This window comes from Mesoplodon mirus, assembly GCF_964341445.2.
Source record: "Mesoplodon mirus genome assembly, chromosome: 2".
Lineage (NCBI taxonomy): Eukaryota > Metazoa > Chordata > Mammalia > Artiodactyla > Ziphiidae > Mesoplodon > Mesoplodon mirus.
Genome location: NC_138977.1, coordinates 221700978 through 221727166, shown reverse-complemented (window position 1 = coordinate 221727166; position 26189 = coordinate 221700978). Strand labels below are relative to the sequence as shown.

The 26189-nt window shown below is 48.0% G+C and overlaps 1 pseudogene across 1 annotated transcript; it reads right to left on the bottom strand.

Moving 5' to 3' along the window:
• Positions 1-12433: 12433 nt before the first annotated feature.
• On the bottom strand, positions 12434-14406 carry LOC309795160 (large ribosomal subunit protein uL22-like; annotated as a pseudogene). The gene has a single exon. The product of its transcript is annotated as a large ribosomal subunit protein uL22-like (transcript).
• Positions 14407-26189: the final 11783 nt, after the last annotated feature.

The following is a 26189-nucleotide window of genomic DNA, read 5'->3' as shown; positions in this document are numbered from 1 at the left end:
GACCACGGGGCTTGGCTCGAGGTTGGAACTCAGGGTTCTCTTGTGTCACCGCCTAGAACTTACAGGCACAGGGATCTTTAAAAATAGGCTTCATTCGTTTGCAGATAATTTGTTTGCAAGCTGTCCCATAATCAGTCCAGGAAGTATAAATTCACAGGCTGCTGTGTGACCTGGGGAAAAACGCTTTACAGCTCTTCACGCCAATTCTTCTAACAATTTCTCTCTCCCTAGAACTGTATCTGCACCTCCTACTTAATAGGACACGAGGCTTAGAGAAACTTAAAGAATAATTAGTCGAAATTCGATTCCAGTCGAAAGGCTGGAACATAAATATGTATTATCATAAATATTTATTCGTAAATATTTAACCTGTTTGTTGAGCACGTACCATGCCAAATCCCATAAGAGGCACTAGACACACACTTGAGAACAAGATAGATGCCGTCCTGACCTCATGGAGTCTGCAGTCTGTAGCGGGAGCTAGTCCTTAAACTAGCAAGATAAATACAGATTTTAATGCAATGGAGAAGCTAAGCAAGTTAAAGAGATAGTGGGGGAGGAGGGGCTCTTTAGAGAGGGTGGTCAGGGAAGGCAGTCTGACGAAGTGAGTTTTGAGCTGAAACCTGAAAAAAAGAATCATTCAGATACGCCAAGAGCTGGGAAAGGACTATATGCCACGGCTTTGACAGTGCATGGCACACGCTAGGCTCGCAATAAATATTTGTTCCGTCTGTGTCCTTCTTCCTTTCCTTCTCCATCAAAATATTTAGGAACACCTTTCAGAACATCCTTCCTATGCGAAGATGTACAGGAGACAGATCCATGTCCAGCAATAGCACAAGCTGTACGTGTACCGCTGCTAGGACAGAAAACACAAGGTAAATGCCTACGAGCCTGGCGACATGGCTGGAACCTTGACTACTTAACCCCTTCTTTATTTGTGAACTGGGTCAAAAGTCTCAGCACTCAGCCTGGCCTCCTGACTCACTTCTGTTTATGAGGTAGAGAATCGGATTTGGAGTTTGCCTCCATTAGGATTCTAAAGGGAGCTTAGATATTATCTCATCAAAATCAGAGGTGGAGTGAAAAACAGCCCTAGACTTAGCTGTGGACACTTACCTTTGTGACCTTAGGCAGAGGGTGACACTTTACCTTTCTGATGCTCAGTGACCTCAACCGCTCACTTTACAGAATGTTCTCAGAGTTTGATAAGCTGATAGAGGGGAAAACTGCTCTGCAGCCTGCGTGGAATGCTCCTGCCCTGGCTCTTTCAGACTGCTTGTCTTCAACATTTCCAGGATGATTGTTCTGTTATCTCTTGAGAAACCTTAGCTGTGTAGCCCTGCTGACAACTGTCTTCCCGAGGCCTCATTTCCTCATCTTTACAATGCTTGAAAGGATTTGGCCTCATCATAGTTTATAAACTGGCCAGAGCTGTTTCCTTTTGTCCACACAGTGGGTTTTATTTTTAACTGAATGCGTGGCTAACAGTTAAAAATAGGGAGATTTCACATAAAAACCCAGGTGTCACCTGCCTGATCTCTCTGGATATTTGAGCTTGTTGTCCCTGGCTAGGGGGTCTAGAAGGGTCTCCAGCTCCAGAATCCTAGAAGATTCTAGATGGGATATTTGGGACATATTTAAACTTAAAAAAAAAAAAAGATTCCTTGTTTATCTGAAACTCAAATTCAACCTTAACGTCTTGTGTTTGATCTGAAAACCCTAGCTCAGAGATCAGACCACTGAAGCAGAGAGCTCTCACCCCCTCCAGATGGGACCCAGAGGGGATCTTTCTCCTGAGTGTTACTATCATTAGACATCACTGACGGAGTGGTTTTAAATTATTCCTTTGCTCTTTTTGCCTAACAAGCCCCAAAGGTTGTTTGATATTGACAATCACATTTACAGACAATGAGGAAAGCCAGAGAAGTGACTCAAGTTGCCCAAGGACACACAGCAAGGTCAGGGCTACTTTGAGGTTGCAGTGTAACCAGAATCTGTTAGCACCCCTCTGTGTGGAAGGCTCTGGATCGGCCAATAAACACAATGAGAAAAACAAACAAACAAACAAACAGAAACAGAAAAAAGAAAAAACAAACAGAACAAAACAAAAAAACACTCTCTGCTTTTCCTCTGGTCTTTTTCTGGCTGGAGAAGTTTATTACATAACAGTACTTTCAGTGTTATTTAAAAAAAAAAAAAGTATGTGGAATATTCCCTTATTGAAATTACAGTCTGGGAGCAAACCGAGAACGTTCAGGACCCACAGACGGCATTGAGGAATGCTGGAATATTCCATGGATACTTGTCATCTGAAGAAAAGGGAGAGGACTCTGAATTCAAGAATCTGCAGTTTACCTTTAAAACATCCTTGTCGTCATCATCATCCTGCCTTGCATGTGCAAAGCACTTGTATGTTTCCAGCAAAAATATTTATTGAGCCCCTTCTGTATGCTTACATGCTGGGCCCTGGATCCTCCAGACAGGCATTAGCCCCTTTGACAACACAAATTAGAACAGTGAAATCAGGAAAATGATCCAAAGTCACAGAAAGGGACTGAGCACTTGACTTGCCCTCCCCTCACAGGCACTTCCTAGCTCCTTCCCTGCTCTATTTTTTTTAATTTATTAATTTATTTATGTATTTTTGCTATGTTGGGTCTTCGTTTCTGTGCGAAGGCTTTCTCTAGTTGTGGCAAGCGGGGTCCACTCCTCATCGCGGTGCGCGGGCCTCTCACTATGGCGGCCTCTCTTGTTGCGGGGCACAGCCTCTAGACGTGCAGGCTCAGTAGTTGTGGCTCACGGGCCTAGTTGCTCTGCGGCATGTGGGATCCTCCCAGACCAGGGCTCGAACCCATGTCCCCTGCATTAGCAGGCAGATTCTCAACCACTGCGCCACCAGGGAAGCCCCCTGCTCTATTTTTTCTGCTTTACTTTTTTCTCCTTAGCAATGATCACGTTCCCACACATCATATATTTTACTTTTTTATCTTGTTTATTTTCTGCGTGTCGCACTAGAATGTAATGTCCACACCCACAGGGATTTTATCTGTTTTGTATCCTCAGTGCCTAGAACAGAAATATTTCTTGAATGATGGATGCCACCAGCCCCCTTTATGAACAGAGTCAGAATCAGAAGTCAACAGAAGGAGCAACTCCAGCAGTAAACTTCCTGTTTTTACTAGAAATCAGAATGCAGAGAGAACAAGAATCAAACATGAATCAAACATTCTCTGAACCCAGATTTCTTCTTTTCTTATTCCCTCCAGAAACTGGGTAGCAGAGAGTTAAAGACAGCTCTTTCCTATTTTTCAGTGTAAAAATGAAACTCACACCCTGGGAAGGGAGTTGGTGGGGGTGCTTGTGAGGTTAAGGAGTCAGAAGAGTGGCCCTCCCATGTACCTGGCTTTAGCCAAGCCATAGGAAGGGTGATTCTCAGTTATCACCCAGGATGGGGTGGGATTAGGTGACCAGCCCAGAATACAGATCAGGTGACTGATTCTCCTTCTGGAGCTAATGCTCGTGTCCCAGGGCTGGAACACAATCCTCCTTCGGGGAGGAGCTCTGAGGGACCGTCCATATGCCATGCTTACTGAGGCACAAGAACAGGATTTCCAAACAGGTCAGCAACCAATCTCAAATTCCAGGCTCACAGAGGAAAAAAAATCGAGGGTCAGGAGAGATGATTGCCTCCAAGACCTTTAGAGAGCAGGACCACCTGCCCTAGGTTCACTTTCCTGCCTTAGGACGAACAGGCAACAGAAAAGGGAACCTGGCACTGAATATCGCCTGATACCACAAGACCCCTAAAGGTCCCCAGCAACCCACGTGATCTCTGGGGTCTGGTGAGGTTCCAGCCCCATCAGACACCCCAGTTAGGTCATACATTAATTATCCTGACTACATGTGGCAGGTCTGGGATTCTGGGAAGCCCTAAAATTGTGGAGCACACAATGCCTGTATCTTCCAAGCACGTGGACTCTTGCTCCAAACCTGAAAAGGAAGATTTTCTGAAGCCAAGGTGCATGTCCAGGGCCACAGCCGGGTAGCTAATTGCCATACTGAAGTGGGGAACATTCAAGAGGGTGAAGGGCTCTTTCCAGACAAAGCTGGGGGAGGATGTGGGAATGAGTCCATCTTGGGCTCTGGGAATTCCTCCTCAGACCCCGGCAACTCACCTGTCGAATGCTAGCCAAGCTCCTCCTCAAGTCAGAGGCCAGTGGTTTCTCTCATCCATCTTGCCGTCTGTCAGAAGTGTTTGTTTACATTCGACAAGAGCCAGTGCCTCAAGTGTTCGGGAAGGCTGACGTGTGCTGTGCTGTGACCCCCAGGGAAAGGGAAGCAGAGGTCACAGCTTCCACCAGCTGACCCTATGGACACAAGCAAAAAGCCTGGTCTACGGAGTCCATCTGAGCTGACTAGCCATGACCTTGAGGCTTGTTACCTTATTTCTCTGAGCCTCAACATTTCCTCATCTGTAAAATGGAGTTGATAACAATTCCTACTTCACAGCCTCTGCATACATCTTAAATGAAATAATGCACATAAAGCTCTTAGCCAAGTGCCTGGCACACATTACTGGCTCCATCAATAGTACCTTGTTTAGTCCAATTCCTGAGCCCACCTGAGCAAGGTGGATGACACATTCAGAGTCTCTCACCTGGGCAGTGGGTATGCTGTGGACCGCCCACATATCTGGATGACCAGGATAGAAGTACTCATTGTGGTCTAGGACCTTGGGAAATTTGATACGGCTGGGGAGCAGGGTCATGTGGATATGGTGCTGGGGAATAAGAAGGGCCTGATTTGGAAGGACCCAGGATGCCAGTCTTGGGGGAATGTGATGACTGATTTTATGTTTCAACTTGACTGGGTTAAGGGATGCCCAAATAGCTGGTAAAACATTATTTCTGGGTGTGTTGATGAAGGTGTCTCTGGAAGAGATTAACACTTGGATCAGTAGACAGAGTAAAGAAGATCACCCTCTCCAATATGGGTGGGCACCATCCAATCCGTTTAAGGCCTGAGTAGAATGCAAAGACAGGGGTAGGGTGAATTCACTCTCTCTACTTGAGCTGAGACATCCATCTTCTCCTGCCCGCAAATATTGGACCCCCGATTCTCAGGCCTTCAGACTCATTGTGAATTACACCACTGGTTTCCTGGCTCTCCAGCTTGTAGACAGCAGGTAATGGGACCTTCTCTATAACTATGCAAGACATTTCCTATAATAAACATCCTGCCATAATTCTACCTATCTATCTACCCATCTCCTATCTGTCTTTTTCTCTGGAGATCCCTGACTAATACAGGGGGACTTCAATTTGCTTTCCCAAGTACCCCCCCACCCCCTTTTCCTGGTCACAAAATTACATAAATATAAATAGATTAGAGCAGGATTGTGATGACTTCCTCATCATTTTCAATCATCTTCGCTCCTTCAGAAGCATCCCACTTTCACCTGGAACCACCCCCCTGGCCCCTCCCCCATCAGCAGACCTAACAGCAGGGCAGCTCTAAAAATAGCTTGCCTGCCAGACCCCCTGGCAAGTAAATACATCTTTGTTCTCCGCTGGCATTTAATAACTGTACTTTATGGTGAAACAAAAGCTGTAATCAGAGTCCAACAATGGAAGCTGCAGCCAGCGCTGAACAATACTCAGAATTCCCATGGTGATCCCCGCCCCCAGTCCGCAGCTGTGAGAACCAGAAGTCTCAAGCATGAATTCCATTCACAATTATTTGCCTGGTCCTAGTCCCACTGCGGCTTATTCGAATCAACAGCTTTCCTGCCTCCCCAGCGGGGGTTTCAGGGCTTTCGAGAAGCTGAAAAGGGATGCCAAGCTTGAGCCCCTGCCAAGAGCAGCCCGTGCAGGTGTGCACGAGGGGGCTGGCCCTGAGAAGTCTGCACGGGTCGCTCGGTGACAGGGCCAGACTGCCCCGAGGCTGGAGGCTTCAGCAGCTGTCTCAGAACCAGCAATTCATGCAAGACTTCCTTCAGATAAAAGAGAGCCTTGCACTGATTTTCTTGTCCAGCACTGCAGTCTGTGCATTCCAGGATAAGCCCAGCAGCTGGCTTCTCCTGCCAGGTTCAAGTCCTAGAACCTCGGACAGAGAAGGTCTTTAAGAGGGACTATTCCAGTGGGTTTCAAGCCTTGTTGCATGTTAGGATCATTGGGAGTGCTTTAATAACGTTCTTAGGACAAGACCCCATCCCAGACCAATTGAATCAGAATCTCTGGCAATGAGGAATTGACCTTAGTGCTATTTATTTCTTTTTTCTTTCGTTTTGTTTTGAAGTATAACTTAAACATAGTGTTATGGGCTGAATGTATCCCCCCAAAATTATATGTTGAAGCCCCCATTCCCAATGTGACTATATTTGGAGATAGGGTTTTTGTAGAGGTAATTAAGATTAAATGAGGTCATAGAAGTGGGGCCCTGACCCAATAGCGTTAGTGTCCATATAAGAAGAGACACCAGGGCTTCCCTGGTGGCGCAGTGGTTGAGAGTCTGCTTGCCGATACAGGGGACTCGGGTTCATGCCCCGGTCTGGGAAGATCCCACATGCCGCAGAGCAGCTGAGCCCATGAGCCATGGCCGCTGGGCCTGCGCATCTGGAGCCTGTGCTCCGCAACGGGAGAGGCCACAACAATGAGACCCACGTAGCGCACACACACAAAAAAAAAATTAAAAAAGAAGAGACACCAGAGATCCCACCTCCCCAAAATGTGAAGGCTCAGCACAAAGGTGGCCATCTGCAAGTCAGGTAGAGAGCCATCACTAGGAATGGAATCAGCCAGCACCTTGATCTTGGACTTGCAGCCTCCAGAACTGAGAGAAATAAATTTCTGTTTAAGCCACCCGGTCTGTGTGGTATTTTGTTACAGCAGCCGGAGCTGACGAAGACACATAGTAAAGTCTACAGCTCTGAGATATAAAGGCCAATAAACTATGTAAGCACGATCCACATCAAGATACATTTCTCACACCCCAAAAGTCTTCCTATGCCAGCCAGAGGTAACCACTGCTTGATTTCTATCAATCACCATAGATTAGTTTTGCCTGTTCTTGAATTTCCTCTAATTGTATTTACACACCATATTGTATACTCTTTGGGGTCTAACTTCTTCTGCTCAACATTGTGTTTGTGAGATTTATCTATGTCATTGGGTGTTGTAACAATTTGTTCTTTTATTGCTGTGTAACATTTCATTTTGCGAATAAGGCACAATTTATCTATTCTATCGGTGGCCATTTTGGTTGTTTCCCCTCCTGTTTCTTTTTCCATGTTGCTCCCTGTGCCCAGAGTGGCTTTTCCCTCCAGCTCCATTTGGCCCCCTGATCTCTTACAGATAAAACCTGCCTACCACTAAGACCCCAGTCGAAACTCATTGTCTCTTAGAATCTTTCTGACCTTTCATAGAGAAATGACCCTCTCTCCTCTGTGACCCCACTGCTCCCCAGGTTGAAATTATAGGGGCATCTCTGTCAAGGGACCATGATTTCCTCAAGTGCAGGGACCATGTCTTAATTATCTCTATAGTCAGCACAGTGCCCTGGAGATAGGAGGGGTTCAAGAAATAATGGCTGACATAACATTGTAAATTAATTAAAAATTAAATTAATTTAAGGAAGAAAGAAAGAAAAAAGGCAGAAAGAAAAAGTGGCTGGTTTCTGGGAGCCAGGCCCCCTACTAGGGACGGTGGGGACACCTGGGGGCAGATCTGGCTTTGGGAAGGGAGGCCGGCAGAGACTAAGCAGGTTCCAGGCCTAGAAATGGCCCAGAGACCACAAAAGACACCTGACAGGAAGTCCAGAGGGACAGACTGGGTGTGAGCACAGCATGCAGCTGCCCAGGGCTCACACCGAGTAGCAGCCCCAGTGTCCTAATCCCAAGCCCCAGGCTTAGCTCTGGATGCTGAGCCCCACCGGCACCTGTGGAGATGGGCTCAGGAGGCTGGGAGAATGGAGCCCTTAGGCAGGGTATCAGTGGGCCCAGCCAGCTCCAAGGGACTGGGAGCTCCTAAGTCCTGACATGGCCCGGAACTCTGTCTTAAGAACTGCCACATGGCCCTTGATCCCTCATGATTGCCACTCCCCTTCCAGTGGAACATTTGGAGTTACCCAGGAAGCTGGGTTAGAGGAGCTGGGTTAGTGGGATTCATTGGATTTGCTGCTGCAGGATTCCTTTTTCTGATTTCTCTCTGGTCCTTCATTTAAGTCACTTACATAGGGCCACCAATATAGTTCTCAATCCAGTAGGGCAACCCAGCACTGCTTAGAAAGCTCAGTCTCTGAATTAACAGCTCTTCAACAATTCATGCTTTTTGTCAGAGAAAGATGATTAGCATTGTTTAGAAAATCTGCTTTCATGAAGACTTAAATGATTGCATGTCTTAAAATGATTAGCTCACTAATGGTTTATAATTTTATGTCCTTCGCGTGTCTGTGATCTAAGTTTTTGACCCACGATGCTGTCGCAAAGGGATGCTGTTGGTACCAGACAGACCTGAGTTCAAATCTACCACTTGCTGGCTGTGTAACTGAGCCACTCAATTGCATGTTCTGAGCTTTAGTTTCCTGTTTGCCAAAAGATCCCTCTGCTGTGTAGCAGTTGTGAGGATGGGGCTTAGTGCATGGCAGGTGCTCAATAACAGCTACCATAATGGTGTCCACCTGGCCATTGAAGAAGGCTCACGCCCCTCCCCTCCTCAGCCCCATCCCTGGATTCATCATCTTTATTTCCTAACAACAAACAAGCTTTGCTCTGGAAGCTTTCCTGGTTATCCTCAAATGCCCTCCCCCATTTCATTCTCCTGCCCACATGCTGCCCGCCCGACTGTTTGTTTTGGATGCAGGAGGCCAGCCAGGGAGTGGCAGGCCTGCCCATGCAGTTCCTTGAAACCAAAGTTGTTCCCTGAGTCATTGCTGGGAGAAGCCAGTACATCCAAGCACCTACACAGGCATGTCAGAGGTAGGATACCCTGTGGGTGCACAGGCAGGGTTACGGGGAACAGAGGGCCTATAAGCCAAGCACACGGTGTAGGCTTTATCCTGGGGGGCTCAGAGAAGGGGCACTGAAAGTTTTTAATTAAGAAAGGGACATGGGGCCTCCCTGGTGGCGCAGTGGTTGAGAGTCCGCCTGCCGATGCAGGGGATACGGGTTCGTGCCCCGGTCTGGGAGGATCCCATATGCCGCGGAGCGGCTGGGCCCGTGAGCCATGGCCGCTGGGCCTGCGCATCCGGAGCCTGTGCTCCGCAACGGGAGAGGCCACAACAGTGAGAGGCCCGCATACAGCAAAAAGAAAAAAAAAAAAAAAAAAAGAAAGGGACATGATCAGATTTGTGGGTTAGAAAAGTCCTCCGCACTCTTCCATGAGTCTTTCAGGAAGGGAAAACCCCACCTATATTCTAGCATCTTCTTCCTTTGCCCAGTACAGGTTTTCTGCTCTAGCCAACCCCCTACACAGACTCTCTGCACCTCTGCCCCATTGGAGGGCTCTCCACATGGTAATGTTTTCCCTGTACTTCTAGGCCTGGCTTGGTTCTTCTGCCTCCAGAAATCCTTTCCTGCCCCTCAGCACATGTTCATTGCTCCCTTCCCAGAACCCGGGGTTCTTTCCCACACACCCAGCAGCCAGAGCCACTCAGAACTTGCTACTCTATGTGGCTAATTCTTGGAGCACACAATGCTGTGGAAAGAACAAAACTTTGCAGTCAGAAAATCCGAGTTCAAGTTCAGATTCTGTCCTTAGCAGTTTGGGATCTTCAGCCTCTCACTCAGCTTCTCTGAGCCACACTTTGCTCATTTGCTCGATAGGCACCTCCCAGGACTGTGGTAAGTATCAAAAGAATGTAAAAGCACTCTGGAAACAGTGATTTAAAAAAAAAAAAGGAAATAAATAAAATGATCTTTATTCCTAGATAACATGATTGTCTGTCCACAAAATCCAAAGAAATCTACAAAAAAAGCTAGTAGAATGAGTTTAAGGTGGCAGAATACAAGAGCAATACACAAAACCAATTTTATTTCTAGATATTAGCAAGTGAGAGAAACCAGACCCATACGCAAGAAAAACATAAAGAGGAAAAGAACATTACTCTCCCATGAAAACTCCCTGGTGGTCCAGTGGTTAGGACTCCACACTTTCACTGAAGAGGGCCCAGGTTCAATTCTTGGTTGAGGAACTAAGATCCCATAAGCCGCGCAGAGTGGCCAAAAACAAACAAACAAACAAACAAACAAACAAAACACTACTCTCCCTCCAAAAAACATACTCCATGATTCCTGTTCTACTGTAGAAAATGCAAACGAATTTATAGTTACAGAGAAATCAGAGGATGGAAAAGTAAAGAGGAGCAAGAGGAGGGATTACACAGTTTTGGGGGCAATTAAAATGCTTACTATTGTGATTGTGTTGTTGTGTAAACAGTGATGTTAAACAAAAAAGGGAAAAGGCATGGGCTGTAGAGTCAGGGAGACCTGGGGTGGGACCTTGGCTCGGTCTCCCACTGGTTGACTGTCTCTAGGCAGGCCATCCAGTGTCTCTGGGCTAACTTTTCTCCTCTGTAGGTGGGAAGCTTAGTACTTGCCTCCAGGATTAATGTGAGGATCAAATATGTTAAGAGGTTGGCACCTTGCCGGGCACATAGTAGCCTGGCAATGGATGTTAGCGCCCCGCCCTCCTCACTGCCAAACCACAGTGCTTTGGACATGGGAGTACGTATATGTGCGCTGATTGCCTGGCTGATTTAATTACTGACCAACCAAATAAAGGGATGGATGTATTGGTGGATAGATGGGCGGGTAGATGGAGAGATGAGTGGACTGGGAGACAAATATCTAACTGAATCAACAAATAAATCCATGAGTGGATGACCAAATGGATAGCTGAAAAAAATCAAGGAGCAAACGAATGTCTGAATGAATGAATAACGAATGGAGTGAGCACATCACTAAATGAGTGACAAGAGGGACATGGCAGTAAATGACTGTTCTCCTTCGGCCCAGAGGCCCACCCTCCCCTCGGCCTTTGTGCTGTGAGTAAGGCACCAGTTACCTTGCAGGCTCTCTCTTAGTGGCAGGCAGATGCCCCTGTCAGGTAACCAGGGTAACCTGGTGCCCGAAGAGAAGCAGCATTTGGCTCCATGGAAGTCCCATCTCGGCCTATCTTGGCAACAAGAAGAAACGTTCTGGGACTGCACAGCCTGGAGACAGTGCCCCCTCTGAGCGGCCAGTGGCCAAGCTCAGGCCAGGTGCTTGCCCACCTTGGGCGGGGGTGGTGTCCTTGGTGGTCACTGACCTCCTGCTGAGGAAGGGGGGAGTCACTAGTTCCACTAGAGAAGATGCAATGGCCTGAGCAAGCTAGGGAGGCGGGTTAGACTCCCAGGAAGGGGGGATGTGCAGAGAGCTGGGGCCTGGCCCCATCCTGCTGATGGTGAGCTTGTGGGTCAGGAGACGGCTCCAGCAGTCACAGCATCGCCCTTGGGGCAAGGAGAAAAGACCCATCTGTGAAGGCACCCTGCTGAGAGCCATTCACAGCGCGGGCCTCTTTCTTATAACCTCACTGGGAAGCAGCTGGGCAGTGCTTGCCTCTCCATCAACCCATTTATAGATAAAGAGGCCCAGATAGGAGAAAAGGCTTAGCCCAGGGTGCGAGAGAAACAGCAGAGAATGAAAACAATTCCAATCTCTCGATACCTCCACCCTCCTCTACGGGCTACAGGGGACTCTGTTACAAAGGGGGAGGATGACACCCTCTGGCCACCCCAAAGAGGTTGCTTTTTGTTGCTGTTCCTCTAAAATTGTGCTGAATCTGTTGCCTGGGTCACTTCCCCAACTAGCTGAGAGGAATCTGTCTCTGAAGTCTCAGGTCATTTTGTTCAAGTCCCTCTTTCCTCCTCCCTGAGTTGCAGTTATTTAAGTCCTGTCTTCTCTGTGCTACTGGGCGTGAGCACCTCAGTGGAGAGCCCGGCCTCTTCCCCCTCCCATGTCCTCCCCCCACGCCTGGCACGTGTAACATGGTCTGCAGTAGCCACCAAAGTTTCCACAGCAAGTTAGGGAAAGAGCTGGGTGGCCCAAAGATACGCAGCCCAACAAGACATAGTCCCTTTTGTCAGGAGGTGAAAACAGAAGACTTCTAGAAACAGCAGTGTCTTTTTTTTTTTTTTTTTTCGCGGTACGCGGGCCTCTCACTGCTGTGGCCCCTCCCGTTGCGGAGCACAGGCTCCGGACGCGCAGGCTCAGCGGCCATGGCTCACGGGCCCAGCCACTCCGCGGCATGTGGGATCCTCCCGGACCAGGGCACGAACCCGTGTCCCCTGCATCGGCAGGTGGACTCTCAACCACTGTGCCACCAGGGAAGCCTGAAACAACAGTGTCTTAACCCAAAAGTACAGATTTCTTTTCTTTTCTATTCTTTTTTTACTTTTATTTGCATTTATTTTTTGCGGCATTTATTCCCAGGCCATAAGTTTGTGTTTCTTCTGTTTCTTCTGGGATATCTTTTTCTTCTGGGCAACCTCCTCTTCTGGTTTAGGAACAATCTGTTCTTTTTCAGTAAGGATCATCTCAATGAGGCAGGGAGAGCTCATGTATGGGTTGATCCGACCGTGAGCTCTGTAAGTCCTGCGCCACATCTTGGGGGCTTTGTTCACCTGGATGTGCTCAATGACCAGAGTATCTACATCTAAGCCCTGAAGTTCAGCATTACTCTCTGAATTTTTGAGCATGTGAAGTAAAAACTTCAGCACTCTTTTTGGGCCACTGACCCTGCGTCCAGCCCCACTGTTTGGCCTGGGCACACCTACCAACTCCACCATTGTAACAACAGAATGGCACACATTGCTTCTTTAAAGTGATATCCTTCAGATACTTGGTGGCTTTTCAGATATGCATACCCTAAATGGCCTGGGCAGTTTCACGAGTGTTCTTAAAGTGAACACGAAGACTTGAACCTCTTGACTTGCATGATTTTGTGGGGTTTTCTGGGTCAAGTGAATAGCGAACCATTTTTAGAGGTCACCTCAGGCCACTTACTGGAAAAAGTCAGATTTCTAAAGGTGGGATTCTAAGCAGTTGGATGGGCCTGGGGACAGATAAATAGGCCACAGGCTCTTTTCAGAGGTTTCATCTCACGGTCATTACTAACTCCGTCCAGGCATAATTCTCCCTCAAGTGTATCACTTTTCATTTTTCTTAGGACAAACGTGCTCTTTTCTGTGCTCTACTGGCTTTTCATTCAGGAATAGAGGGCAAAAATATCCTTTAATTTACCAAAATTGCTTTTTAAATGCATCAGCCAACTCAGGACTATCGGGAAGATAATGGTTCTTTCCCCTCACAATGATGGAGTAAATTTCAGCCAAAATGAATTTAAACATTGTTCGTGGGCTATAATTTTTTATTAATTTCATCAATCATGAGTAAGCCATTGACCTTCCACGGCTCCAAGCTGTTCTTAGAGCATCTCCTTGCCTTGTTCAAAGCCAGCCTCAAACACAGTTTTCAGGTGGATAACAAGAGGTGGGTCTTTTTCTCCAGCAGGGCAGTGGCTGAGAGCTCTGGAGTCTGACAGTCCCAGGCTCATGTCCTGGCTCTGCTGGTTCTTGGCTCTGTGACTTAGAGGTTGCTCTGTGCCTCTCTCCTTCCCTTGTTTGTCAAGTGAAGATAATGATGTTATCTGGAACTTTGCAGGGTTGATTAAAGATTAAATGAAATGATGTATGTGAGGCACTTATCAAGGGGTCTGTCACATAGTAAACTCAATGAATCTTAGTTATTGTTATTATTCTAATACAAACATGGCATTATGTTTATTTCGTTGTCACTAGGTCTCATGGTGCATCTCTCCATCATTTATCCCTTTATGAAGCCTTTATCTCTTATGGTTTGGCTACTCTCTCTCCACATCTTCCAGTGGTGGTTGGGTTGCTACTGAGGGGAGGAGAACCAGGCAATGTTCCCTGTTGCATGGCGTAGGAGGTGCAGCTGGAAGATGGGCTATGGGCCCCCCCCCACCGCCTGTGGGCTAAACAGGTGTCCAGCATATCCTGGTGCGTGTGCTTGGAGCTCAATTCCACAGGCGCCCAGTGAGGCCAGGTGCACCCAGCTCGGAGATTCTGCAGGAGAATCCTCCAGTCCCAAGCTTCTCCAACCACTAAGTACATCACTTCCCACCAAGGATCCGAGGTGGTATGTTGGGATACAGGAAAAACACACAATAAATGTGGTTGCTTTCCCAGAACACTGATGACTCTTAAAAGCTGGGGGGACAAACATAATTATTAATATTAAAACAAAGGGGCTGGGCTTCCCTGGTGGCGCAGTGGTTGAGAGTCCGCCTGCCGATGCAGGGGACACGGGTTCGTGCCCCAGTCCGGGAAGATCCCACATGCCGCGGAGCGGCTAGAACCGTGAGCTCATGGCCGCTGAGCCTGCGCGTCCGGAGCCTGTGCTCCGCAACGGGAGAGACCACAGCAGTGTGAGGCCTGCGTACCGTGAAAAAAAAAAAAAAAAAAAAATTGTAGCAAAACAGATTAGCTTTGATGTGGAATGGGCTGAGCTTTAATCTATTTGATGTGATAAGAAGCAGAGCCTCTGAAAGTACGATTAGGTCCAAGATGATCTTAAAATTGTCCTGCATCGAATGCTGGCCTGATCCCACAAGAGCAGGTCATGGTTCAGGCTGGTCAGAGTCAGCTGCCCAGCCACAGGCAGCATGCACCCCCTGCATGCAGAACTGGGATCCAGTGCATTGAGTGACTGAGCTGAGGCAGTGCCAAGTTGACTTCCTTATTTTCTTGCATCAAATTTCCACTTCCATATGGAATCTCATTTTCTGACCGCCTTCCTTGTCATCTCTGGGCTGGGTTGGTACATCTCCCACTTCTGAAGATACTTTAAAGGGGATGGGGGAGGAGGAAAGTATTATCGGCTCTTCCTCCCACCTGGGCATATACTGGAATTCACAAGATGTGCTCATTGGAGAGAATCTACCGGGGCATTTAGCAAACACCTACTGTGTGCCTGGCACTGGGCTAGGTACCCTAGTCCAAGGTGGTATGAGACCATCTGTTCTTGAGCCACCGTGGCCCAAAGCTCACTGTGTGGGACTATGCTGAATTAGAAAGTCAGGTGCTTTAGAACAAATAGCAAGTAGTCAAGAAGGAGGTGGTGGGAAGCCCCCTGGAGTGCATAGAAGAGTGATCAGCAGGGCTCCCACCTTCCCAGTCCCCCTGACCCAGGGAGCAACTCCCCTATTCAGAGAACAACTCAGCACATGGTCCTACCTGCCTCTACACTGGTGGTTCTTAAACTGTGGTCCGGGGACCAGCAGCTTCAGCATCACCTGCCACCTATTAGAAATGCAAATTCTCGGGACTTCCCTGGTGGTCCAGTGGTTAAGACTCCACGCTTCCACAGCAGAGGGCACAGGTTCCATCCCTGGTTGGGGAACTAAGATCGCACAAGCCACCCAGTAGGCAGAAAAAAAGAAAAGAAAAGAAAAGAAATGCAAATTCTCCAGTCGCACCGGATGCTCTGAGTCTCCCTGGGTGGGGGTCCAGCAGTCTGTGTTAACAGCCCTCCATGTGATCTTGATACGTGCACTCTCAAGTTAGAGAACAACTGCTCGAAGAGAGGTTACTTGTGTGACCCGATTCTTGCTCTACGTTTCAAGGCACAGAGGTTCTCTTTGACTCTGTGGAGCCCTAAGCCGGGGGATCTTTTCCCCTGATCTAGAAGATAGCATGATGCAGTGGATAAGGGTGCTTGGAAGTCAGGCAGTCAGCGTTCAAATCCCAGCTCCTCCTGGGCAGGACACTCCGGTTCCTTGGAGGCTGGATCTCTGATCTGTAAAGTGACATGATGACAATGGAAATAACCTAATTGGGTAATGGGGATAGCCCTTAGCACTGTGCCTTCCACATGGTAAACGCTCAAGTCATCCTAACTATCAATAGACATTTTGGAAATTAAGGTTTATGCCCACTGGGTTTTCTTATAAGAGCAGTCACAACTTTGGGGCCAGCCTTCATCCTGAGCCTCAGAGCAAACGTGGTTATGAAGACTCTTCTTAGGGGAGCCAGCTTCCCTGCCAGGACCTGTGCAGAGGACAGGCCCCCACTCACAGTCTCTGAACCAAACCCACCTCCAGTTTCCCCTCTAAGCATGAGTGGTGGCTTTCTCCCTTTCTGGGCAGTCCTAGACAATCAAACCCAACAAAGCCACCTCTGTCTCCTGCCAGGAAGATGGCAGCCCTGGTGACCCTCCATCTGTTGGAGAACATTCCCTTGGCCCTTGAGCAAGCCCAGAGTGAATAGTAAACCATCTGCACTGCCTTTCTTTTCCCTTTGTCTACTGAGAAAGACTTTGGCTATAGATTCATATACCAAAGGCTAAAAAGCACATTCAGGGCTCGTACCTTAAATCAACGAGCTGTTCAGTAATCTGTACCCTGCACGCCAAGTGTGCAGACATTTATTATCCACCCTCATTGGGGTATGTGCAGAAACCGAGAGCATTTAGAAACGTGTATGGCATGTTAATGTTGTCGGACATGTAAATGCATGGCACTGAGGTTGTATTTTAGGAGTCTTTGTTTTTCTAGGCACCCGTTTTTCATTGTATCTTCTAGAAGTGTCAGTCCCACATGGACTGAGGGAAAATATAAAACGGGCTCCCACTGCAGGCAAGCATTGCCTCTGAAGGTCTCCAAGAGGCTCAGATCAAGAACGTTTGGCATTTTTGACGACTGGCTCCCAACTTCCAGAAGGAGATGACCTTGTATAAAACAAGGAGTTCTCAGGCTCGCTCCCCTCCCCCTGGCCTCTCGTGGCACCACAAATTTTGAAATTCTAGAATCGCTCAGGATGCCCTGTTCTGAGAATGGTGTTCAGAGGAAAACTCATAGTGAGGTTAAGACCCTTTTGTGAGATCTTCCTAAACAGTGAGTGACCAGGAGGAACTTTCCAGAGTCTCCTTAACGTTTGACTAAAGGAGCCAGCCAAGCTTGAGAAGAGAGAACAGGCAGAATGGTGGTGAGGTCAGAAAGATGCCATCCGTGACAACGCTACAAAACCAGGCCGCGGAGGAAGGGAGCAGAGAAAGACCCTGAAGGAGACACACTTCCCTCTCCCGCCCCGGTCTCTCCAGCCCCTCGGGGAAGAGGAAACTGTAGTGTGGCAGGAGCACCAGGTCCACTCTTTCAGAGCTTTCCGCTGACCCTGGCTCAGGCCATCCTGATGGAAAATCACTTCCCGGGCTTCCTGTGCCTTTTCCACTTGGCTAGTTTCTGAGATTTTCCAGCCCACTGAGCAGTGGATTTAGATGTGCAACAAGAAGAAAATATGAGAGAGTGATGGGGCAGAGAGAGCCTGGAGGGAAGCCACCCTGGGGGTGACCCGGAGCTGAGACCTGAGAAGTAGAGGCCAGCTGTGTGAGGACCCAGGAAGAATGTTCTGGGCAGAGAACAGAAAGCGCAAGGGCTCAGAGCAGGGATTCAATGTTCAAGCAGCAGGAAGAAGCATGGGGTGGTGGGAGGTATGGAGAGCAGGTGAGGGCATAACGTGAATCCACCAGGATGGTGAAGCGGGCCCCCCAGGATCTTGGCGGCCGAGGCAAGGAGTTGAGATCGCATTCATTGTATTCGATAAGGGTTGCCAGATAAAATATAGGACACCCAGTTAAATTTGAATTTCAGATAAGTTTTATACTAAACAATTATTCATGTGTTATCTGGAATTCAAATTTAACTGGCATCCTGTATTCTTACTTGGGAAATGGATTTCCAAGTCCTATTTGAAAGGCAGCAGAGGGTTTTAAAGCATTGAAATGACAATCTGATCCAATTTATAGCCTAGTTGGGTCGTTGGACCTGCCATGTGGACTGTGGGCTGTGGTGGGGCAGATGGAGAAGTAGGAATTGCAGACAGGGAGGGAGAAGAGGCTGCCTGAGCAGGCGCCTTGACCCAAGGAACGCAGGTGAGGTGAGTGTACGCTCGCAAGGAAGAGGCCTGAGGCCACCCACTTGGGGTTTGTTGACTGAATAATAAAGCAGAGGGGACCCCAATCCTTAGTCCAGCCCCTGGCTGGCAGGGCACCCTTGCCATCAGCTGCAGGTGCTGCTGGGTTAACAAAACTGTCCGAGACACCTGGAGCATGAGAAGCCTTGTGACGTCCAGCATCCCACTCTGCCACCGTGGTGGATGGTTCTCCGAGTGGACTCAGAATGCGTGTGGCCAAGAGGAGGAGGAATTCCCAGAGGCTCGCACATGAGTTCCAGGGAATAAGCCACGTTATGAAGTGTTAGGTGTGGTCACAGCTGTGCAGGGAGTGGAGGGGTGGCCGTGAACCAGGTCAGTGGATCTTCCAGGGAACAGGTGTCCCGGAGAGAAACCTTGATGGGTGACAAGAAGGCCAGACAGTAGCCTGAGGGTCCCAAGGCCTCCTCAGCGGCACCATCGCACACTGTCCAAATGCCAAGGGCTGGTGTTTACCACCCCCGCAGGGCTCACTTCATTATTTCTTTGAGGAAGTTTCAGGGGAAATTTGTGTCTTCTGGCTCAAACATCTTAGTGATGCCTGCTGCCCGCAAGGCCCCAAGGGGGACGTTTCTCCACTGCCACCTGGACAGTGACCCAGGTCGAGGTTGAGATCAGCCAGCGGTCTTGAGCTGCAGGCTTCAGGGTGCAGGACGTGCCAGGCAGTGTCTCCTGCACTGCAGCCAGGCCGTGGTGCGTCTAGAAATGGGGCCAATGCTCCCTACTTCCTCTGTGTCCTGCCTTGTCGCTGGGCCTCAGAGCAGCACAGCTGGTCCCCATGAGGCTCTCTCCAGAGCCTCTCCCACTGGCCTGAGGCTCAAATCTGGTGACCAGGCCGGGTCAGGCAGCAGACGTGCTCCAGCCACACAGCCGCTCACAGCCCTCCTCGGAGGCACGTTCCCTCCCCCAAATAAGCTCATACAGATAGACACCTGCAGGCTGCCACCCTGCTGACTTATCAGCCACACCCACTGACTTTGGCCTCACCTGCTCTGGCAACATTACAGCAAATCCTTCCATTTGTGGAGGACTTTATATTTACACATCATCCTGTATTCATTTCCTGTGGCTGCTGTAATCAATTACCACAATCTCAGTGACATAAAGCAACACACATTTATCCTCTTACAGTTATGACGGCCAGTGTCACTGGGGTAAAGTCAAGGTGTCAGCAGGGCTGGTTCTTCCTGAGGGCTCTAGGGAAGAATGTGTGCCTCACCTCCTCTACCTTCTAGAGTCTGCCGGCATTCCCCGGCTTGTGGCCGCACCACTCCAATCTCTTGCTGCCACAGTCTCGTCACCTCCCACCTCTCCAACCTGCCGCCTCCCTCTTATAAAGACCCCGATGCCTATGTCAGACCCACCTGGATAATCCAGGATAACCTCACCAGCTCAAAATCCTTAATTTAATCACACCTGCGAAGTTCATTTTGCCGTGTAAGGTAACATTCAGAGGTTCTGGGGATTAGGACGTGGATATCTTTGAGCCGTTATTCTGCCTACCACACCCCCCCCCCATTCATCATCTCATCTCATCTTCGCAGTGGCTCTGGGAGAATGAAAAACTGAGGCTCAGAAAGGTTAGGTGAGTTGTTGAAAGTCACACAGCTAGAAAGTTGTAGGAAAGGGGAGGTGGAATCCAGGTCTCTGAGATTCTAACTGAATTTAACAGATTATATCGTCATGTAAGAGGAAAACAAGGCACTTCAACATGAAAGAGGTCTTCAGCTTTTCCCTCTGAGATTTCTGCTCCTCAACATGCCCGGGCAGGCCTTTGTCCCTCTTTCTTTTTCAGGGGTTAAGAGTTGAGTGTCTGTCTGAGCACAAAGGGAACACCTGCAGCCTGTCCTAGTTCAGGGAGTGACCCACATTTGAAGAAAGAGCTCAGCAAGCCACAGCTGGGTCTCTGATCTTTAGGGCAGTTCGAGGGTTTCTCGCACGCACGCTCACATGTGGTTTGGTAAATGATTTTCTCAATTAACCCATGAGTTAATAAGCTTCCTGTTACTTAAGGAGATGTCCCAGACCCCAGGGACCTTCAGCCTTGATTCAACAGCCAGGAGAAGGGGAAAAAATGGTGACTCATCTCTTGGGTACTGAACCGGCAGAAAATAAAAGACTCGGGGGCAATATTATTTTGTTTTAAGTAAGGCATTATAGATTCAATACTTAGTTGGTGTTAGAGGGGGGACAGCAAGTATTATTCACTCCTTGGGTATCTCAAGGGCGCATAAAGGAACAGTTGCACCTGCCTGCCAGGAAACATGCTCAGGTCACAGTAAGACACTGGGTGACTCATGCAGAGCTTGCTGGGGAAGCCAAGCAGTTGGCCATGCTGTTCAGTGATGCAGAGATAAAGAGAAGTTAATCACTGTGTTCGAGACTCGCTGAGCCCTTTCTGGTGTTCTGGGTGGACACATGACAGCTCCCCTGCCGCCAGCTGCCATCCCATCCCACGCCCATGGAGCCTGGCTTCCTGCCGGTTTTGTGTGATGCTGGGCCTGATGGGTCCCTCTCCTTAAGGGAGTCCAGGAGCCTATCAGGTCCCTTTGTTCGGGTGAGAAATGGGTCAGGGGAAGATGTCTCTGGGTGGCCAAGAAACCAGGAAATCTTGTTCAGTGAAATAAATGTTGAAGCTATCTTTGCTTTATGTCACATCAGCTCCGAGAATGGATTGACCTGCCTCTCAAACGTGGCTGGCAGGAAGTGACTGGGACACAGAGAAGCAGGAAAGCTCATCACTGCTGGCAGGAAGAAAAACTGTAGCATCCACTTTAGAGAGCGATTTTATGTGATCGAACTGAAGTTGCACATGCCCTTGGACCCACCAATTTCATATTAAAATATGTTTAAAATATGCATATTTTAAGGGGATCACACATGCTTTTAGAATTTTTGTTTTTCCAATTATTGGTATATTCTGGAAATCTTGCCACTAGAATGCTTCAACAATAACTTCTCAATGATTGCATAGTGTACAGTATTCTAATTCTTACTGTTGGACAGTTAAAACCATGCTGATGCTTTGCACTATAAACAATGCTGCAAGGAACACCTTCGTAACTAAATCATTGGCTCTTTTCTGGATTTTGCTTTCACCAGTATAAATGCCTAAAGTGTATTTGTTCAATCAAAAGAGCATGTTTTTCAGTATTATTGCTGGGTAATAAGCTGCCTCAAAACTTAGTGGCTTAAAAAAACAATTATTTCTCAAGGGATAGAGTGGGAGGTTGGGGTGAGCAGATGTAAGCTATTATATATGGAATGGATAAACAACAAGGTCCTACTGTACAGCATAGAGAACTATATTCAATATCCTATGATAAACCGTAATGGAAAAGAATAGTTTAAAAAAAGAATGTATATATATATATATATATATATATATATATATATATATATATATATATATATATCTGAATCACTTTGCTGTATAGCAGAAATTAACACAACATTGTAAATCAACTATACTTCAATTTTTAAAAATTGATTAAAAAATTAATTATTCCTCATGATTCTGAGGGTTGGCTGGAGAAGTCCTTTTCAGTGGAATTTCCTTCTGGGGTCATTCACATGGCGGTATTCCTCTGGAAGGGCACTAGGCTGGAAGGTTTCAGGTGGCCTCATTCACAGGTCTGGCAATTGGTGCTGGTGGTTGGCTGAAACCTCAGTGCTCCATGTGGCCTCTCAGCCTCCAGCAGGCTAGCCTGGGCTGCAGCATGGTGTGGTCCCGGGACTCCCAGAGGACAAGGGTGGTGGAGCAAGCCCCTTATGGTCCAGACTCCTGAACCATAAGGGGTTCATGATGTTACTTCTGCCACATTCTATTGGCCAAAGCAAGGCCCAGGGCCAGCCCAGATTCAAGAGGGTGGAGAAATGGTCTCCATCTCTTGATGAGTGGAGCAGCGAGGCCAAGGGGCACAGACACAGGGAGGTGGGATTCACTGGGGCCATTATTATAATGATATACCACAGTAGCTTACATCCTAAGCCCTTTTCTAAAGTGTTCCAAATTGGCCTCAGAAAGAGACTACCAATTTATACTGCCACCAGCCAGCGTCCTTTGGGAATATTTATTTTTTAAAAAACTGGGGTAACCACTTCTGGAAGAATGCACACAATCTGTGATAGAAGAGGAGGTTTCTGTCTCCTGAGTGGCCACAGTCATACCCCTGGGTGGTCACCTGGGGACCTGGCAGCACAGCCAACATTCACGCCAGGCAGTTGAGGGATGGTCACTCCCTTTGGGCAGAGCAGGAGCTGAGCTCTGTCTCTCCCCGTCTGTCTGTTTTGGCCACCATCTCCACGGCTGTCACTCCTGCCCAAGCCCCCTCACCTCTCCCAGATCACCACAAAAGCCTCTTAAACGTTAAGCCTCGTTCCCACTCTGCCAGCCCTCCACTCCTCTGCCATGTATCGTTCAGAATGACTTTTTCAAAACACAGATTTGGTTCGCAAGTCCCCCCGGTGTCCAGCCCACCACGGCTCCAGCTGTTTCTGCCTGCTCCCCTGCCTCTGGCCTCTTGGCCTTCTTCCTCGTCTTCTAAAGGAGTCGGCTCCCCAGCTCATGTTCTAGTCTGGATCGAATCTTCTCCTGAACCCCCAACTTTTCCTTTTTTAAAAAACAGCTTTGGGACTTCCCTGGTGGCACAGTGGTTAAGAATCCTCCTGCCAGTGCAGAGGACATGGGTTCGAACCCTGGTCCGAGAAGATCCCACATGCCACGGAGCAACTAAGCCCGTGTGCCACAACTACTGAGACTGCGCTCTAAAGCCCGTGATCCACAACTACTGAGCCCGAGTGCTGCAACTACTGAAGCCCGCATGCCTGGAGCCCGTGCTCCGCAACAAGAGAAGCCACTGCAATGAGAAGCCCGCGTACCGCAACGAAGAGTAGCCTCCACTCGCCGCAACTAGAGAAAGCCCATGTGCAGCAACGAAGACCCCACACAGGCAAAAATAAATAAATAAAGTAAATAAATTTAAAAAAAGAAAAAAACAGCTTTGCTGAGATATAATTCATGTATCATACAATTCACCCATTTAAGTGTCCAGTTCAATCGTTTTTTAGTATATTTACAGTTTTGCAACCATGACCATCAGTCAATTTAGAACGTTTTCATCATCTCAGACAGAAACCCTGTACCCTTTAGCTGTCACCCTCCCTCTCTCCCCAGCCTCTTCCTCCCTCCAGCCCTAAGCAACCACTAAACTACTTTCTGTCTCTGCATATTTTCCTGTTCTGGACATTTCATATGAAAGGGATCATATAATATGTGGCTTTTTTGTGACTGGCTTCTTTCACTTAACATCATGTTTTCAAGGTTCATCCACCTTATGGCATGTATTGTACTTCATTCCCTTTTACAGCTGAATAATATTCCATCGTATGGATCTACCACATTTTTTTTATCCATTTGTCAGCTGATAAGACATTTGGGTTCTTTTCACCTTTTGGCTACTATGAATAGTGAACATTTGTGCCCAGGTTTCTGTAGACATATGTCTTCGTGTGTCTTGGGTATATACTTGGTGGAATTGCTGGATCATATGGCAACTCTATGTTTAATCATTTGAGGAACTGCCAGACTGTTTTCCAAAGTGGCTGTACCATTTCACAGCATATGAGGGTTCCGATTTTTCTATCCAAACCCATTTTAATTCCACTCATGAGAATTCCCGGGTCGTCCAGTGGCTAGGACTCTGCACTTCCATTGCAGGGGGCATGGGTACAATCCCTGGTCGAGGAACTAAGATCCCACAAGCCATGTGGCACAGAGAAAAAAAAAAATCTCACTCATACTTCAGGTCTCAGCTTAAGGGCTACTTCCGTGCAGAGAACCCTCCCTGGGCCTCGCATGCTCTCCTGGGGTCTAGGTCAGCTTCTTTGCTTTAAGCTTTCAAAGAACTGGGCTTCCTCACTTTAGGGCGCTGAAGCATTGCTTAGTGCAATGATTCCATCAACGCCTGTCTCTCCCCACACTGTGGGCTCCATGAGGGCAGAGGCTATCTGTGTTGTTCGCCTTTGAAGCCCTAACCTACGCCTGGCCCACAGCAGCCAGCCGCCCATGAGAAATCTATAGAATGAATGTCAGGGGCTGAAAGCGCAAAGGGCACATAACTCATTCAGAGTCACCAAGTGGAGCCATGGGAGCCTTGCGTCCTATTCCACCCTGTCCAATACAGTAGCCACCAGCCAAATGTGGCCACCGAACACTTGAAATGTGGCCAATGCCACTGAGAAATTAAGTTGTTGATTTTATTTCACTTTATTAAATGGAAATTTAAATAACTGTCAGTGCAGGTAGGAGTGGGCTAACACTGGTACTCCTGATACAGAGCTGAGCCCTGCTTCCCTGGCATTAGAACCTTCCTTTCCCCCAACATGCTTCTCCCTGCCCCTGAGGAGGTAGCCTTCGCCCAGCAGTCCAGGCAAATGTTTGTGTTGACTGCAGGCTGAGCCTCAGGCATGGCCACTGATGCTTCCTTCTCCGGGTCTTGGGGAGAGACTAAAAGACTCAGTACTCTGGAGGGTCTCTAGAAATTGGAAGGTCCCAGTCCTGTTCCTTCTACTTGCACTTATGGTGATTTAAATGTCAAAACATTAAGATGAAATAAAAACTCAATTTCCTAGTCACACTACCCACATGTCAGTGCTCAGTGGCTACATGGGGCTAGTGGCCACCCTATTGGACAGGGTGGATATAGGACATTTCCATCACTGCAGAAAGTTCTACTGGATAGCACTGCCCCAGAGGTTTCCCTACAGAGGGTTCTCTCCTCTCTATCTCCCCCAGGATACACTGTCCTCACTGCTTCTCAGCTCTCAAGGCCTCAGATCCTGTGGGCCATCCTCCTGTGTGCACATGGGGCTGGGACTTCCCCCACCCAGTTCCTGGGGAGCCCGTCCTTCTCCCCAGCAGCTTGGCAGGCCCCAGCACATCCCCTTCTCATCTTAGGCTTACAAGAACAAAAATGTCCTCTCTCATCTGGTACTCTAGCCTCCAGGATACCAAACCCTCCAAAGAAGAGTGAGGCAAAAAGCCCCTCTTGCTCTTCCCGATGAGCTCATAGGAAAATAAGACAGTTCACTTCTTCCCCAGGTCCTACTGTTCCTGGTCATAGGCACAGCCATTCACTTCTGCTCTACTGCTCTCCTGCTCTCCCGGAATCAGAGGACTCAATGAACGATTGCAGCTGGGAAGGTCTACCAAGAGTGCCTAGCTCGACCTTTCATTTTGCATAAGGGAAGAAGGCCCAGAAGAGAACAAGGACTTGCCCAAGATCACAGAGCATGCATCTTGACCTAATAAACACTGAATGACTCCAAATAATGAGGAGGAACAGAGATCACTTGTATCAACCTCCTACTATGTGCTGGGTGCTTTACCAATCACACATCAACTTATTTAACACCACAGGTCTTATGGCCCACTTCAGATTAGACTCTGAGGTGCAGAGAGGTTAGGTGACTTGCCTAAAGCAACACAGCTAGTAAGGGACAGAGCTAGGACTCAAACCCTTGTCTTGCTACTTCATGACCTAAAGGAGTTGCTGGGCCATCTTTGTTGGAGGGGAGGGTCTGGGGAGGTGAGCCAGATGGTGGGTGATAGGAGAAGCAAACACAGAGAAGGTCATGGACATGGCACATCCTATGTTAGGCTGACCAACACTCATGGTCGCTGCTTTTGGCCTGGTGACTGTGGACTTTTTAAATTCTAGTCTAAGAAGTTCTCACTTGTAAGGAGGGCTTGTAAGATCATCTTAACAATTTTTGTCTCAAGACTTCTACTTCCCAGGTTCAGAGATTTTGTGATGTGAACACTGTAGATGTTTGAATGACCACAGTCTCATCTGGGATGTAAAAAAAGTTCACTTTGAACCACTAAGCAAGGAAGACCCTGCAAGATGAGCTTTTAAGTTGCAAATTTCTGCCACTGAAATTCTGGTTCCCACTTTTGAGGCAGACCTCGCCCCCTAGTGGAAAAGGGTGGACTCTGCATTATAGTAAATGGTCCAGCCACAGGAGGGTGCCTCCTTAAAGTTCTATATTTCATAATACAGGAAATCTAGTTTTAAAAATAAAATCAGCCAGTGTGGTGAAATAGATTCACAGATTTGTTGTTGTTCTTGGATTTTTTTTTC